Below are 18,059 nucleotides of genomic sequence, written 5' to 3'. Positions count from 1 at the left end.
GCCTGGACACGGCCATTAACACCCTCCGCGGGGGCCCTAAAGCTGAACATTTACAAGAGCAGAAAAATATGTGTGGCTTTCTTTTGGGGGGGTGTGCGTACAATTAGGCAGTATTAAAAAGCTAGTAGGTATTAGGCAGTAAGATATTTTCAATAAGAGAAGACTGGGACTGAAAAGGACAGCTGAGTTCTCGCAGGGCAACAGGCACTTCCAGCTACAAAGCACTTCATGTCTCCTGAGAGTTTTTTCCTTCTTTTTTTCTTGGCAAGCTCTGATCCACCACAGTATAATTTTCATTCCTACTAATGACCGTGCTATCCAAACACTCTGTCTATGGACCATACACCAGCACTTCATTCTTTTTGTACATCTTAAGAAGCGACAAAGCAAAACACTATGAAAGAGACTTTCATAAGCATAAAGCAAGTTTATGTGCCCAATTCCCAGAGGCTGGTTGCTTAACCTTCAATAATGAGGCTTCAATAACTTTGAGCAGTCAAACAAAGTGCTTTGCTTTCTCTCCTCCATGTGAGAGAAATGCAGTTCCCTCCCGCTTTGCCCCACCTGCTCTGCAGACCTGGTGGGGCTGGTGCTCCTGCTGGGGCACGACCAGTAACAAGACAGAACATGGCATCAGGAAAAGGGCTCCCCTGCCATCCCTTCAGGCATCACTCTCCATCTGCATCCTGCTTTCCCTGTCACCTCCATCCAGACACTGGGGACAACATTTATCCCTTTCTTTACAACACTGAGCTCAGAGACAAGACATGCTCTGTAAGGGCTATCCCACCGCAAAGTGCACAGAACCAAAAGGCATCCAAAATGCTAAGTATGCATATACAGATTTCAGTGGAGGGTTAAAACAGAGGGGGAGCGGAGCTGGCAAAGGCTCATGATGGATAGCAGTGAGCTCTTCAGAAGAAAATTAAGAAAACATTTTGAATCCCCTCCTAAAAAGGAACAAATAGGTCCAACACGCCAACAGAATGGGATTTTTTGCATCTCTGAGTGATAGTGCTTCGCTTTTATGGCCTGCGGCTGCTTGGGAAATTCAAAACTATTTCTCTGAAGAATTCACTTGGACAAGCTTTATGGCTTTGATCAGTTAACTATTTTTTAATGCTAATCCACCCCAGTGATATTTGTCCTCCTTTTCCCCATGTGCACAGAAGCACAGACACAGACAAATACTACACAAAAGCAAACATTAGCCAGATGAACAGTCAGGAACAATGACATCCAGAGCCCATAACCAAACACCAACTCCATTCTGTTTTATTCTCTTCTGTTCTAGCGGTTCAAGATTCTTTGGCCCAGTATGACCTGCTAATGGAAATTCAGGAATCAAATTTCAGTGCCCAGCAGGTATAATGCTTGTGCAATGATTTGGCTACAACCATTCTCACTTAAGTAAAAAAATTAAATAATTTCCTCTAAAAGTTGGAATAAAACACGTCTGAGAGGCCTTGTTAGAAACTTAACACAAATCCCTGCCAAGTAGCCCAAGTGCTGCCCCATCCTCCAGACTAACAAATAAAGGTGCAGAAATTGTGATTTGCTTACCTTTATGAAGCAAAGATTAAAAATGAGCCAAGAGCAGGACTGAAGTTACTGGAAACCCATACCCCCACTGGAACTGCTCTAACCTCCCCCACAATATCAGGGGTATAACCCGACCATCACACTAAGCAAAACTTCATCTACAACCTCAGCATACAAACCTGTCTCCTTGTTTAGGGCACCAAAGTCAAACTGTGTACCAGAACATGCCCAGTATCTAAGCAATTACTCAATTATCTGTCATATTAGTTGCACCACTGTGACATCCCATGACATATAGAGCAGCCACTACACTAAAAAAACCCTGACTAAGGGACAGTCCCTGCTCTGCAGCACCTCTGGTATTCAGGCTGTTATCTGAATTTTGCTTGCTGTCTTTGGGTAACAGATTCAGGCAGTATTTCCTGTGGTAGAGAATTACACAGGCTGATTACCCTCTGTGGAAAAGTGAAGAAATCCTGGAAGCAATTTTCTGTCTCAATTGTTCCCAGAGCGCAGGAACAATCTTTTATCCCTCTTCCTATTTTCTGCTCAGTGCCATCCAGGCTCAGCAGGCAGAATCCATCACGATGACACCTAGGGTGTGGGTCCTGCAAACACTCAGGTGAAACTTGACATGTGAATAGCCCAAACTTCAACCAGTGCCAGCCTTGAACTTGGCCACAATGGTTTTAGAGGACAAAATGACCGGAATGAGATAGGGGAGAGACTCAAAGTACCTAGGAAATTTTCAGTCCTAGGTAGGACCAGGCTTATCTCAACAGTGTAACACAGATAAACAAAGTGTTTCTGATGCACATTTCTTAATGTAGCTCTCTCAAAATTCATCACCAGATATTCCCAGGCACATGGTGTGACTCTTGAGGTGTCCTGCACAAGGCCAGGAGTTGCACTCAATGATCCTGATGGCTCCCTTCTAACTTAGCATAATTTATCTTTCTGTGATATTTAAAGGAAATACGGAAAGAGCAGCTGTACCTGAGAATTGTGCATCACAGGTAGAGCTCCTAAGAAAAAAAGATAATTTTCTCAAACTAAAAATTTCATTACCTGCGGCAGGAGGGGTGGGTAAGGGGTAAGAGGACACACTCACACTCAGAATTATTCAGTCAGAACCTTATTTTCCATCCAAATGAATTTTGATATGAAATATTAAATTTGTCCTAATCAATGAGCTTAAACATCAGTCAAAATATTTCTTTGAATTGACACTGTCAGTACCAGAGTGGGCGAATAATCTCTTTGGATAATCTGCATCCAAAAGCAGGTACTCCCTTTTCAGCTGTGTTACTACTTTTTTTAATAAAGGTAACACTAAAGATATTATTACTTTTCGGCCAATGCTGCTGGGGGAGGGAAGGAAGGGGGCTGCAGGCCTGCTGCAGAATTGCATGGTAATCTTAGTATCGCTAATTTCCCAATGAGGAATTTGGTAGTAAACAACCTTTTTCCTTGTACGCAAACATTTTTAATTTCATGCCCTGCTAATCATACATCTGTTAGAGCTCCTTTTCCATCCATTGAATTAACGATAATAAAAGAAAAATCATCTCACTAACAGTGTGGTTTGTCTAAAATGAAAATTGAATAATAACCAGTGTTCCTCTGTGGGATGAGGCAACACGGCAGCACTCACTCATTGGAGGTGACAAAGATGTGGTTTGAAAAGTGATGCCCTCACATATGTCTTGCTGGTGGCCCTCACTGTTGGCAACTCCTCTGCCACTGCTGTGTTTGTGAAAGAGCCTTTTTGGGACTGGCTTCACGTGACAGCTTCTCCCAGGCTTCCTGGTGGTCCACAACAGGCACCACCATTGGCAAAACTTCTCCTGCTCTTCGCCTCACACACCAGCTGCCTCCTTCCTCCATTCCTCTCCCTTCTATTTTTTCTCACCTCCTCTATCAGCAGGATATTACTGGAATGGATGCTACAGCACTGCCTTCACCTTCCCAAGTCTCCTTCCACTGGTGAGACCCAGTGGGCCTCTGCATACCAGACTTCTGATATGTTCAGTGCCTTTACCTTTGCCTTTCACATGAAACAGCTGGCTAATGTGCTACTCAAAAGTGCACTTAAATATGTGACTACAGCCCTGAAAACAAGTTTTTATCACCTCTTCAGTAACATCAGTGAAAGTCTCAAGGTTGTTATCTAATAGACATACCCCGCTGAAATGCCAAGTTAATCAGGCCCCAGGAAATACCCACAATCAAGACCATCTGATTTGGCCTAAGAAGGAAATTTTTTATCATAAGACACTGGAATAAGCTGCCCAGAGAAGCTGTGGATGCCCCATTCCTGGAAGTGTTCAAAACCACATTGGATGGGGCTTGGAGCAACCTGATCTAGTGGAAGGTGTTCCTGCCCAGGGCAGGTACATTTAAACGAAATAGTCTTTAAAAGTTCCCTTCCAACACAAACTTTTCTATGATTTTATGATTCTAAGATTTACTGTCTTGCATTGCCTATGCTCCTCTTTTCTGGGTTGCTGACACACAGCTTTTCCTTTCTTAGACTCCTCCTATTCCCATAGCTGTGCTGGGCCGACTCCAAATCAGAAATATTGTACTTGTAAGACCTATGCAATGGTAGCTGAGAGTTTTAACAAGCAATAGGAATACATCTGAAGCCTTAGGCAATGTGGCACAAACACGTTCTGGGTGGAGGAACATTACTCTGCTAGACCTGGGACTCCTCTCTGGCCTCCAGTCCTCACATTAGCACCCTGAATCCTCTCCTCCTTCCAGAGGCTATTTTCTAAAGCATGGTTATCTACATAAGCTCTCCCTTGTCTTCACCAGGAAGTGCAGCTGTTTGACTAATCGGCTTTAAGGTTTTTTTGTGAGTTAACTAATACCAATTAATTACTCCCATTTTGCAGATAAGCAAACAAAAGAACAAAAAAAGGGAAACATCCTGGTCTAAATTAATGGAAGGGAGTTTAGGGCACAAACACACTTCTTGACCTTCGTCCAGAGTAATCACTAGGGAGAGGACCTTGGCATTCCCAGCCCCCTGCCTCCTCCTCCAGAAACAACACCAACCCTGCCCTGCACAACCAGCCCTTCAGCTCATCAAGGAGGTGTGGGCAGCCTTTATTTTTATTTTTGTTTTTATTTTTAAATTGATTTTTTCTTTATTTTACTTGTGCCTTCATGCTAAAGCTATAGGGATTAGTAGTGCTACTGTACAAGTCAGCTTTTTATTACTGAATAGACAGTTCTAGCCCAGTTGCCCCAAATGCAGAGTTACCCCTGAAGGCATCAGCACTGTTCTGTCAGGGCTCGTTTCTGAGCCTGAGCCCTGCACACAGCAGATCTGGGATGACCACACAAGGGAAAGTGATCCAAACCAGGCTGTACCTAAGACTAGGTGACCATGACCAGCAAGAACACAGGCAGTGGTACATCCCCTTTGTCAGTACACAAAAGCATTCAGTTCTGGATTCTTCTGACCACTAATCAAAGTGTATTCAATCAAACAACCCTACCAGAATTAACAGGGAAAAGAATAAAAAAAGACTTCGTTTAGCAAAAGTACTCTTAGACACATTTGATGTAATAGTCATATGATTAACAAACTGTCATATCAAAGTTTTCTGCAAAGTAGGAACACTCTGACAGTTCATATTTTAAAAACTGACATTTTGATTCATTACTGTAAATAGCACTCTGTATTAAATATTGTGACAAGGCATATAGTGTATTTTTGAGCTCTATAACATTTAGGAAGTACTGGATTTTTTTAACTTTTTCTTTTTTTTAAGCATGTATAATACCAAAAGCAGTTAAAGCAGAACTCCAAGAAAGCTTCTAGAGGAGAGAATCATGATTTCTGAAATAACCTCTTTCTCTGCCATCATCTCAAGCACTGCTGGGAACTTAGGCCCACAAGGATCTTAATGTACCGTTTGCATAATAAAATAGGGAATTGTCTCACAGAACAAAAGAGCTATATGGAAAGTGGCTACATTAAATAATGTAAAATTACTCACTAGCAAATCATCCTGAAGTTGGCATAAGAGGAAGAACACTAAAAGGTGCTGAATTACCACTCAGAATATTTGAGTGCAGGTTCATAACTGAGATAAACAACACTGTGTCAAAATGACTGACCAAATGTGCATCTTGCTTATCCCCTCACTCTTTAGCCACATGTTTTGCTTCCTCCTCTGTCTCACCACTCACTTTTATCTTACAAAGGATAAAAATTACTCTATGAGCAGAAATGAGGGTTAGGGCACAGGAACAGCAGGACCACCTCTTCTAACAATGGTACAAACTCAGACCAGTTGAACCTGCTCATGAAACCACACCTGAGTTCAGTTATTGCCCATCTTCCCCAGCACTCACAGACCTTCACATCCTTCTCAGCAGCTCAGTTTTGTCCACTTAGACTGTAAGCTCTTACAGACAGGAGGTGTCTACCCCTGTGCACATCTGTGCAAGGAGACCTCAGCCAGTCCCCTGGGACCTGCTGAAACCCAGTGTGGGCAGAGAACTGCTACCAACCCCTGCAGCCCAGTACAGCCATGCCCATCACAGGCAGAGGCAGAGCAGGCAGCACTCCCTCGCTGCCAGGGTGAGCGGGAAGGACTGCCCAGTTGGAGCTGTCAAGGACTTCTCCCTGTACAGGGGTCCACAGCAGGGCAGCTCACACTGTAGGGATGCTGTGAGCCACCAGAACCAACCTACCAACCAAGAGCACTTAATCCCCCTATTGCTCATGGATGCCTTTCCATGGGTCACCAGTATCAGGGCAATCAGGACTGGGAAAAGAAGCAATAATGCAAATGTTCTGCATTTCCTCAAAAGTAAACCCCTTGATAGAAAAATTAAAAATAATAGCCCAAGCCAACACATAAAGGTCTCAATAGAGCAGCAGAGGAAAACCAGAGGCTGCCCAGCCTGTTTGCAAGATGCTCAGGCTTCAAGAGGACTACAGTCCAGGGCTTCAGAAAGAAAAATGGTTACCATTATCATTGCTTGCAGCCAGCTGCAAGTGGAGCTCTGGGCTCAGAGAGAATGGATATGCTGCCATAAACATGAGCCTAGCCCGGGACATGGTGAGGCAGTCACGCACACCGACGATGGATCACAGCACTGTTCTAACAGGAGTTTGATCCAGCACAGCCTGCCTTTCCCCAGGAGCAACTACACACCCCTCGCATGCTGGAAATCTTGTGGATGTGTTTGCATGCCAGCAAGTGTGGTAGTAGTAGTGGTCTAGCCAGACATCCAAAACATATTGGCACCACTATAATTTGTCCATTCACCAATATGTTTTCCTAAAAAGGCCCATATGCTTTTCCTGCAGTTCCCATATGCTTTTGCAAAGAGAAACAAAAACATTTTGTTAGTTGTGAGCGATTGATCGCCACATATTTCACAGAAGTCAAGTAGAAAAACAACAACAACCAAAAAAAAAGCAGTCAGCTGCTTCCCCCTCCCTTTCCTCTCTGTTCACGGAGGGAACTGTGAAGAGCAGGAAAAAATTCAGCCCACAGCAAAATACACACACCGTTCATTTTTTGCACTGCAAGATATTCTAGGAATTACAGGAGGAATCTTCATTAAAAACAAGCTATCAAAGATCTGGCAGCCAGTGGCATACCAGACAGTAATTCAGCATTGGGTGTTCAGCTCGGCGCTCGGCACTCGCTTGGGTCTGCGCCGCAGGCAGCGCAGCCCACAGGAATCCAGGCTCCTGGAGAAGCACATTAAACAAGCCTGGGGGTGGGGGCACAGCGTGGTAAAGAGGTTACAGCCCTTCCAATTCATAGGACAGCTCATTTGATGCCAAATCTATCTCTACCCGCAGGTATAAAGCCCCCTCTTGCATGTAGGGCTTCCCAGGGAGATGCCGCCCTGCTAACGTGAATCCTAAAGCAGCCAGAGGGCAAGGGAGCAGGCAGGCTGCTCAGTTCAACTGGGAGCAGGCACGTGGGTGTGCAAGTATGTCTGTGTCAAGGCTGGAGCATGTGGGAACTGTAGTTGTTTAGTTAGACACTCATTAAGAAACAGCAGACCCAGGGCCAAGGTTCAAAGAGGAGCAATGGGAAACATTTCTCTGGAGAAAGATTAGCGTGTGTTCTTCTTTACACAAATAAAATTAAATAGAGAATAATAATATAGACAAATCAATTAACTTCTGAAAAGCCAAGGGCACTGCATGCAAGAGCAGATGAGAGGGGAAAAGCTTTGTTACAGGGCCACTGAAGCAGTGTACACCCTTTCTTCCCTGGAAAAGAAATTCAGCTATTGCTGAAGTTTTGATGGATATTTGCTGAAGTTCTGATGTTAGCCCTGGCTTCATCACGCTCACTGTTACAGGAACACATACCTAGATTTCACTATAACCCTATGCACTAAGAGCTTGGGTTCATCTTTGTGAAGACTACGGAAAATACTCAAGGGCAGAGGTCAAAGGACTACAGGGGTGCTTGACTCAGCAGTTTCAGCCTAAAGGTAGGAGAGGGAGGCTGACAATCTCTATAGGACACCCAGAACTCCATGCACCCTTTCTGTGACATAGTCCCATGCTCTACAGTTCCCCAGCAAATTTAACCAGGAATGTTCTTTGAAAAGTTAGTGTTCTCTTAAAATGATCTAATCTCACGTCGAGCCTAATGAGAAGCCAGATGCAAGAGGTCAAGAGCCCAATTTTTCACAGAAAGAAAGCTGAAAACCCAGTCAGGAGAAGAGAAATTAATCTCTTGCACAAGACACAGAGTAAAAAACCAATTTGTTGGAGACAGCTTGCTTGGCAAGATACATTTTATGATATGTTTTTGTCTTGAGAGGAGTAGTAAGTACCTGAAGATCTAACTTTACCACTCACAAATGTATTGATGTTATTGCTCAAGCTCTGAACAGAAAGCAAAACTAATACTGCCTTATTTAGTTAACAGTATAAAAGGATTGGCTTCTTCCTAGATTTCATATTTACAGCAACCCACTGGGACAGTTTATTAGACTTAGCCAGGAAAGCTGCCACAGAAAGAGTGAGATTAACAGAAGAGCTGCCATTAATCTTCCATAACCCAGCAACTGGGAAGATCAGGCCTTGAACCAAATTCTACTCTCTTGCTATTAATCTCCTGTCCTCTGCTTATTAATCCCTGGTCTGTCTTTGTCTTTCAACATTTATTAATGACCCCTGTTTGCAGCAAATAGGATGCTGAAATCTCATCTCCAGCTAGCCATAATTTACACAACAACAAAAAAACCCACAAAAATTAAACCCAAGAAGAGGGTAAAGGAAGAAAGGAGGGATGTGCATTGTATAGCAAAAGGGCAGAACAAAAGTGTCTTTACATTCAGTGACACAAGAGGGTGAAGAAGCACTACTCCTAATTTTGGCATAGCACACAGACATCTCACGGTCCTCAAGTCAGGTAACATCATGGCAAATAAAGAAGCTCCACTAGTCAAAATCACGAGGGTAGCGGTTCATTCATTATCTGCTTCTCAGAAGGGCTGCACGCTGCTTTCTTCCCACAGGAGCCATGACTTTGCAGCACCCCTAGTACCCTTTTGTCTCCTGGGATGGCACAACAGAGAGGCTTGAGGACACACCCATTGCCCTGACACTGTTCCTGAAATTAATTTGCTCCTCATATGAATTTCTACTCATCCACTGAAGCATGGTTGATTAAAACTAATAATACAGTCAGCTCTCCATCACCAGCTGGGAGTGTCTCCAGCCTGCAGAGAGCCACACTATGGATGGGGAATGAGTTCAGGTCCACAAGCAAGAAAGCTTTGTTCAAAAAGGAGTCAAAGCAATATGGCCCACAAGACCAAGCAATTGTTCCCATACAACACCCCCATTCCCAGAGGGGCCTGAACATTTGCTGCTTCTAGACCTGGACTCAGAAAGAGTAAAATCACCTCAAGCCTTCTGGGCAGGTTGGCCTCCCACCATCCCAGGCTTTGGAGAAATGCCCATCAGCTGTTGAACAACCAAACGTGGTACCAAGGTCTTCCCACTCTCTCTAAACTCAGCAGTTGGCAAAAGCCCCTCGAGTTGATCCATTCCTCACCTGGAAGCAAGGCAGCCCCTTCAGGCACCCCGACAGATGTACGGACAGGCTCTTCCAAGGAACCCCTGCAGGTGCAAACAGAAAGGTCAGAATCAACATTTTGCTCATCGTAAAAGCAGAAAGTAAATCAAGGTGGCTGTAACACTTCGCCAAGAAAACAACCCCAAAAGGGCATGTAAGGCCAGCGGCCCTCCCGTACAGGGCAGACCATAGCTTTTTTTTCCCCTCTCTGAAACAACTCGTGTCAGTCTGTCCTTGTTTTGACCCATATAGGGTTTTTCACACCTTGGCAGCACAGATTACATCTGAGCAAGAGCTGAAGTAGCTGAGGTTTACTTGGAAGAGAAGCTACTTGTTTTAAATCACTGTAGAGCTGGTGAAAGGCACTGACGTAAGGGCTGCAGGTAACAAAGTCCCTTTCAAAGCCTGACCAGACTTCCTTCTGCCTCTCATGCTTAAAAGGCCTCTTCTTCCCAAGCCTCCACTGCCGCTCAGGCCAACGGTGAGTCATTCCCACAGCACTGGCTTTGCCATGCAATCATCAAGAAGCACCAAAGCAAAGATGGGATGCACTAAACACACAGCCATTGTGGAAAAAGAGTCAGGGTGGGACAGCCCAAACCCTACCCCCATCTCCAGCTCTGGTTTCCTTTTTGGGTGCCTCCAAAGACACCCAATTAAAAAAAAAAACCACAGGTTTTCTAAGTTACCACAAGTTGCTTTCAACCAGCAGTCTTTCACACTTCCAGCTTATTGATATTTGAGCCTATTTGGTGTTTTCTATTTCCTTTCATCTCAGTCTTGGAGAATAAATGAGCAAGTTCAAAAAATACTAGGGATGATTAATGAAAGGTTCACCTCTGCCTGCCCCAGCTCTCCCAGCCCACCATGCTCCTGGTTATACCAGGTTACCTCCAGCTCCTCCTAACTGCATCCTCACCTCTATTTTCCTGAGATTAGCTAAGGATTAAGTCATTAAAGAGAAGAAGGAGAGACATATCTAGCCACTCATAAACATGATTTTTTTAAGGAAACCAGGTTAAACCTCATTAGACCCACCATCAGCTGTCTCTGCTCAGGAGAACCGGGTCTGGCAGGGCAGCAGCTTTGCACTCCTGGTCCGCAGCAATGGAAGAGGAGCAGAACAGCAGCAGTTGCTTCAGACCCACACCAAAGGATAAGAAGCACAGAAAAATTTGCTGAGGACCTGCCCACACAGACACTGGATATTCTTTTCACATTTGCCATGACAAAAAATTTGCGTTAACATTTTTGCGAGCACTGTAAGCCCGTATCAAGTATCTGCAAAGAGGCAGACAGGTGTCCTGACCACAGAGGAGATAGCATATGCAAACAGTTTGGAATTTATTATTATTATTTTTTAAAGGGAGAAACAAATCCCAGAGATTTTTCTGTGCATGATACATTTTCTGCTCCCTGTTTGATGTTGCTTTCAGACTTCAGACTTCAAATAGCTAACGCTAACCTATGCCTCAAGCCTGCTTTAAACTAATGGCCCTTATGTGACCAGAAATGAACGCATGGTGAATCACTTATGCCACACACAGTGGGGGTGATGAGCGGTGGCCCATGTCTCCTGATGGCTGCAAGGACATGAATAAGCAGGGGGAAAGGAGAACCCAGTTCTCTCTGCATCACAGCCAGATAACTCAGCATAGAGCCTTTGCATTTTTTGGAGCTGGAAAACACAAACTCCAGGTCAACAGCCCAACCACAAGCAGTCAGAGAGAACAACCTAACCACTACCATTTTCTGCAAAATATGGAGAGAGAGAGAGAGATAATCTGCATAGGCTGCACTTCCACTTTCACTTGCTTGCCTTTGGGAGATGCTTAAGAGAAGCTGCATTTTAATTAGTAGCCCCAACCAAGGGAATCTGATCTTGACAATAAAGGAAGGAGAACAACTCGAAGTTACAGACTTCAGGGTATGTGGGTCCCAGCCCTTCACTTCTTTACTGACATTACTGCTTCCAAGAATTAAATCAAAACCCCACTTCACAGAGGTTGCAATTGCATCTAAAGCACTGCCTAAGCCTCAGCTGTAATAAACAGACATAGCTCCACTGAAATCCAAGGAGGTATTCTGATTTTGTCTGGTTACAGATCTACAGACCCATAAACATTACAGTTCATGCAACCTCCAGCTAAGTATCTTCTAATGGAAGACCATTATCTTTGTCAGATGGATTGGGATAACTTCTTTAAAACATTCTTGAAGACTCATTAGGATCATTGGGTTTTGGTGGTTATATTTTAAGAATAAACCCCAGCAGCTATTAAACACTGGAAAAATACATAATAACATTCTACAAACAAACCTTGAGTGGAGATATAACTATAGTTTGGGATTTTCTTTGGGAAATTGGTAAAATGGAGGGAGGAAAGAAAACAGAAAAATGAAACCGAGCTCTGCATACACACTGAGAAATCAAACGTTACTTGACAGATAATGAATGAAAAAGAAACACGGGGAATAAGGAAGCGAAATCATGTAATTCTGTCCTCCTTTTGAGCCTTATTAAATTATATTTTGGGTATGATGCACAGACAAGATGTCATACACCCAAGGAAATACAGCTGCATTTCACCGGCTGTCACTTGCTGTAATAGCTGATCTCAGGATCGACTCCTTTCCCTCAGCCTTCCTCATCTCCTTGTAATAAACCACCCAGAGACAAGCCTGTACTGACTGTGCTCTCCAGGAGCAGAGCAGTGCTACTGACTAGTTTTACAGACCTCTGCCCAGGACTGAATGCTGCCAAACATCACTACATCTGTGCCATGGACCTACTGTTGTGTTCTTTAAACCATCTCACCAAATGAACTGGTTCCCTTGGGCAAAAGGCCACTCTATCAGCTGCAACCAAGCTCCTGTTCAGATTGTTGCATTGCCACAGCTTTGCTGATAAAGGAGAATCCTGGTTTGTTTAGGTTTTTTTTCCTTTTTTCTGACCAAATTACAGTGCCAAGCATGAATTATAAGCCAAGCCTGAAGCAGGGAGAGGTGGAAGAGTCTCGCTTAACATTTTGCAGAAAATCCACAAGCATCCCAGGCCCTGCCATGGGATTCAGGTGCTGATTACGAAGAGCCACCAGCACAAAGAAGTCCGTTTGAGCAGCTCCTCGACCTGCGAGCCTTCCGAAGGGGCACCTCTGACCAGCATCACTACCTGGGTCAGGCAGATGGAGGGGTGGTGGGGAACGTTTGAGGTATTTCATTTCATCCATTCACCACTCAAGCCAGGGAAATACTTTGATACACACGTTTGGGTGCCTCTCTCTTCAGACACAGATTTGTAAGCCAGCACAAGTAAGGCAAGGCAGAGGCACTGCCAGGTCCTGTGCTAAGGATGTAGCAAGGGCACTGTGGTGCCAGCCTGTATCTCACAGGCACTGTGCTGTAGGATGGCAGCATATAAGAGCCACATGTCCAAGCTGCTATTCTGGGTTAGCATGTCACCACACTTACAGGTATGGCTGTCACACTCACACAGGTGCCTGCACCGACCACAGCTCTCTACTGGCTCAGCAAGGGAAAGGGCAGAAAGGAACACAGCCACTCAACACCCACCCACCCATCCTCACTGTGTGCACAGGGTTGGTGGGAGACAGGGATATTTAGAGCCCCCCAGAGTGCAGTCCATCGTAATTCCCTCCTGCTCCTCCAGCCTTGAATGTAGCCTTAAAAATCCATAGCTCCAGATAGCTAGCCCACATGCTGCTGCTCCAGTTCAGTGGGGAGAGCATGAGCTCAATTTTGCAATCAAATAGGAAGGGACAAAAAAAAATTTAGTAGTAGTTTTTGGTAAAATCAAAAATACACGCCCCATTCAAATCAAAAATAAAACAGAAGTGATCAAGAGAAACAGTCTCCTATTGTTTCAGTGGCTGCGAGATGCTCCCAGTTGCAACCAAAGCTGAGGTAGCTCAGGTGCAGGAGGAAAGCCATCACAGTTTGCCAGCATCACACTCCATGGTACTGTCCTCCTGTCCCAAAGTGCTACTGAACTGTGAGAGTAGCTCCTCTGAGGGAGGATGCTCAGACATGCTGCTCACGGCTCCCCAGCATCGTTTGCTGCACTGGCTCTCCAGGGACAGCAGATCTGGGACAACAATCACACACGTTCCTTTTGCACTGCAAATCAAGTCAAACCACAAGCACGAGGAGCATCCAGGGACACAGCACATCCAGTACCCACGTAAGAAGGGGCTGCCAGCCCCACACCCAAGCCCCTACCACACGCAGTGGGCAGATTTGCTCCCTGCCTGATGATGACTTTCTTTTCACCAGCCGATGTAGGAGCTTCCCAGAGAGACACAAGAGAAAGTCAGGCACAGCTCAAATAAGCACCTGGACCTACAAACAACAGATTAAATTCTCAAGCTACAAAACTATGTTTTAGCAAAAGTGCAATTGAACTCCATGTACTTGTTACATTTCTAAATATACTCTGGTTGTCAAGACAACAAAGAGACTGATGGATCTCTAAAGTGTACTGTATCTATTTAATTGTCAGCATTTCAAACTGACTCAAGGAGGGAAAAAAAATGCTGCGTGATAAGTCTAATTGTCATGGTTACCACCGGCTAACCCCACAATAAAAATATATATATTCTGGCTAAATGTGCCAAGCCATGTGAGGAGCAGATGGGAGACATTCTCATTACTGCAACAGCCTCCACTGGAAAACTAAACTTGAGGAAAGATGCGAGAGACTTTATAGAGATCTCAGACACAACAGACACCGTGGGCTGCATCTTCCCAGTCGTTTGGCAGCAGTTGCTCAGGCTTTTCCGCTGTACTTATTCACCCCATGGGTGTTGGGACAACCCATGGGGCTGGAGCCGCATAGCTTGAAAATATTGTGTTTTGGGGATCTCATCCCTCACTGCAGAAAGCCTGAGATGTGAGATGTTACTCCTCAAAAGCCTCTGACAACATCTGATGTGCAACTGCCTGAGTTTTGCACTCCCACCCTCACCTGCTTGCTCTCCTCCCTGCAGGGGGCTGTATCCAAGCCCACCTGCATGGCTCATACCATTAACAGCTAAAGCAAGGGTACATCCAGGCTTGGGGATGAGAAACAAGTGGAAACAAACAGCCAGCCAATACTGCAAATACACCAGCCTGAAGCTGAGCTGGAAAACATCATGGACCCCCAGCAAGCCTCTGCAACCCATCTGACAAGCATGGGTCAGCAGTATGAAGAGTCCCGCTATTCACAAGGTCCCTTCTGAAAGAGATGTTTTCCAAAAACTGCCTCAAACATTGGCTTTTTACATGAAGACCTTCACAACAACATCTGGGTTATCTATCTTCAAATAAAATGATTATGGCTTTTCTTCAGTGACCAAAATTCATCCATCTATACTCAGTTACCACTTTCATTAAACCAAAGTTTAAGTTGCAGGACAAAGGCACGGGTGTCATCCAGGTATGAGAAGCAATGGAAAACAACTTAAGTTTGCTTGGTGAGCACTGACTTAAAAGCTGGACTCAATGATCCTCGTGGGGGTCCCTTTCAGCTCAGAATATTCTGTGATTTCAATGAATGGGCAGGTTTCCAATAAGTCTGAAGCTTTCCCAACATTTTTGACAGAAAACACCTCAAAGCCGAATCACACTTAAAAATCTCCCCCAAACTGTTGCACTCCGTCATACAGATGAAAGCTCTGCAACTCTCCTGTCAGACACTTTCATGGAAACCATAAGGCATTGCCTAAAACCATATCCAGGATAGTCATGAAATAAAATCTGTTTGGAAAACACTGCTTAAGAGAAACACCACTTCCCAGGCGCCTCAAGCAACACATTTGAGTTTGTGATATTTTCCTTGGAGCTTGCCCCTGCTCATCACTAAGATGAACAATTTCTGAATTCCAAATATGAGATTCTCCGTGGTGTAAAATGAACTTTCATGCCTACCAATACAGTCACTGTGTGGTTCACCTTGCCTGCTGCTTCACAGAGTGGTCTGCGCACGGAGATGGGCAGCGAACGTCAAAAGAGAAGTAGCACAGGAGGGTTATTTCTGGGGTTTGTGTGAGAATTACTTCAAATACTACTTAAGTTAGGAAGTAAAAAGGAGTCTTTGGCATGAAGAAGACTATGGTCTAACAAAAGTCAAAGGTACTTAAAGGCTACTGGTTTTTCACAAGTATTTGGGTACACCCAAACCGACGCAGCATCAGCATTTTGTCCCTAGATGCCCAAATAATTTTGAAACTAAGCATTACCCATAAGGAACTTCAAAGAGATAAGAGTCCTCCTGAAAGCTGTATCCAGAGCTTAACTGAGCTGAAATCCCAAACAACCAAAAGCTTAAAATCATGCTCCTATTTCAACACCATATGGGTACAGGAACCTAACTTAGGTTTTCCTGTTACTGAAAGTGCTCGCCTAGGGCACCAGGCTTTTACAGTTATGGCTTTGGGACAACTATTACATTCTGTTCTAATAAAGTACGTGCTCTCTGGAGCAAACTCCCAAGAATGACTCCTTTGCTTTGGCACAAATGGACTCATTTGGTTTAGATAAAAGGATGTTCCCTTGCATCGTTTTCATTTGATTTTTTTTTGTAAGAGAGAAACAGTTAATTTTGCTAAATGAGTGCTCTGTTGCCATGACTTCACTGCAGACAAACACAAAGCCATCAAGCTCCTTTTCCTTGGGCACTGTTTTTTTTTAAACAGGTATTTGATCATCTTGATTCTCTTGCTTCTTTTCTCAACATCTGGATTCCCAGTAATATCCTGCAGTCAGATACGTAATGGCTATATCTATTCAGTAAATTATGGAGATATTCCTGCACATATTCATCCCCCCACAATCCAACTCTGTCAGCTGTGCCAATGCACCCTCTTATGACTCCATATGCAGGGCAGTGCAGCCTGCAACAGTAGGTAGCAAATCTCTCCAAATGAAACCCTAAATTTATGGGATTAGTCCCCGAAAGTCATAATTCCCATGCTCCCACCAAAGACCAACAGACAGCTCCATCCTAGTCACCATCAAGCCAGACTGTTGCCCAGGATTTTGCCCCAGTCTAAAACCAGAAGCCTGAAGTCCTTTCCACTGCCTCAGTTTCTCTGGTGGATGAAAGGGGCTGCATGTATGTGCCACCTGCCTCCATGGGGTGTTACAATATTGACTGAGTTAATATCCATGGAGTACACTGAGGATTAAGAGTATTATAGACTTTACTGAGGGAGAGGGTTTTTTCTTTTTTCTTTTTTAATGTTTGCATTGAATAGACAGACTAAGTAGAAACAGCATTTGTAGCCTGCAGCCATTATCCTAGTAAATGGCTTATTACAGCATGCAGCCTACCAGCTCACCTCCAACCAGTCTTGCTTAAATGCATGTAGGTGGAAGTGTTGTTCATTCTAGAGAACTTTCTTTTTCACTGTCTCTGTCTGATGGAGACTCTGGATAGCTGGGCTCACAAGACAGGGCTTAGGATATAAATACTTCAGTATGAGCTTGTTGTTCAGTACCTATTTAGGGCAATCACAGAACAATTAATTACTTCCCATCTAAGACTAATTCCTGTCTCTTCCAAAAAGACTGAAGGGGGGTGAGTTTTGTCTCAAGACTTTCAATTTTCTGATGAGTCACAGCAGACACACTACAATAAGCTCAATACTTCAATCAGCCTGTTTCTTATCCAGATATATTCAATACACTACTAAGATGTGGAGTGTGCTATTTTAAGGGCTGTTTTCAGGCATTGTATGCATAATGCTTTCTCATCTGAACACGTGCTTTCTCCTAGATGAGACAGATGTACCTCCTACACCACCATGCCTTCTCCCCCCCCCCAAATCATATAGGTAAATAAACACTGCAAAAGCAGAAAGTGAAGAACTGCACACTTGGTGCACTGAATTTTACAACACAGCCCTTCAGTACATACCCTTCTCTCCTACTTCACTAGTTCATTCCCTGCCCTTTGGCAATAAAATAACTTATGTGACAGCAGCATCTGACAAGAAGAAAACATTCTCAGACTGCACGGGTTGCAACAAGTCCTCAGCGTCTTGCTTTCTTCGTTCTAGGGCCAAGAATCATACATTTATTGTTCTGCCCCAAGGAGCAACTCTGCATCCCTGTACGAATCCTCAGTTGTCCCCAGTTCCCACGCCACCCACTCACAAGCTCCCAGGCTCCATCAAGCAAGCAGGAGACTCTTCACGCAACCTCCAAGCAGCAACGCAGATTATGGGGACCAGCAGGTGCCCCTTTGGTCCTCATTATTTACTTAACTGAACAGACTTAAATATAATTTATTGTGTCAATTGGGCAATTGATCCCAGCTGGGTCATTTGAGTCTACAGCAGGTTCACTCAGCATCAGCCTGACCACAGCGAGCTGAGGAAACTGCCTCATCCAAGCAGACTATCAAGAGCAGAGCAATGGTAGCAATGGTCA

The 18,059-nt window shown here is 44.3% G+C and overlaps 1 protein-coding gene across 1 annotated transcript in view; it reads right to left on the bottom strand.

The window, feature by feature from the left end:
• The window catches only part of LPP (LIM domain containing preferred translocation partner in lipoma), a 311,735-nt gene that overhangs the window by 229,197 nt on the left and 64,479 nt on the right, over positions 1-18,059 (bottom strand). The window contains exon 4 of the mRNA XM_029960801.1: positions 9,606-9,670. The gene's annotated coding sequence lies outside the window, so the exon portion shown is untranslated. The remainder of the gene's footprint in view (positions 1-9,605; positions 9,671-18,059) is intronic.

The sequence above is a fragment of the Manacus vitellinus genome, unplaced genomic scaffold (assembly GCF_001715985.3).
Source record: "Manacus vitellinus isolate BGI_N305 unplaced genomic scaffold, ASM171598v3 scaffold_29_pilon, whole genome shotgun sequence".
Lineage (NCBI taxonomy): Eukaryota > Metazoa > Chordata > Aves > Passeriformes > Pipridae > Manacus > Manacus vitellinus.
Note: the sequence above shows the minus strand (reverse complement) of the source record. Positions and strands in the feature narration are given on the sequence as shown.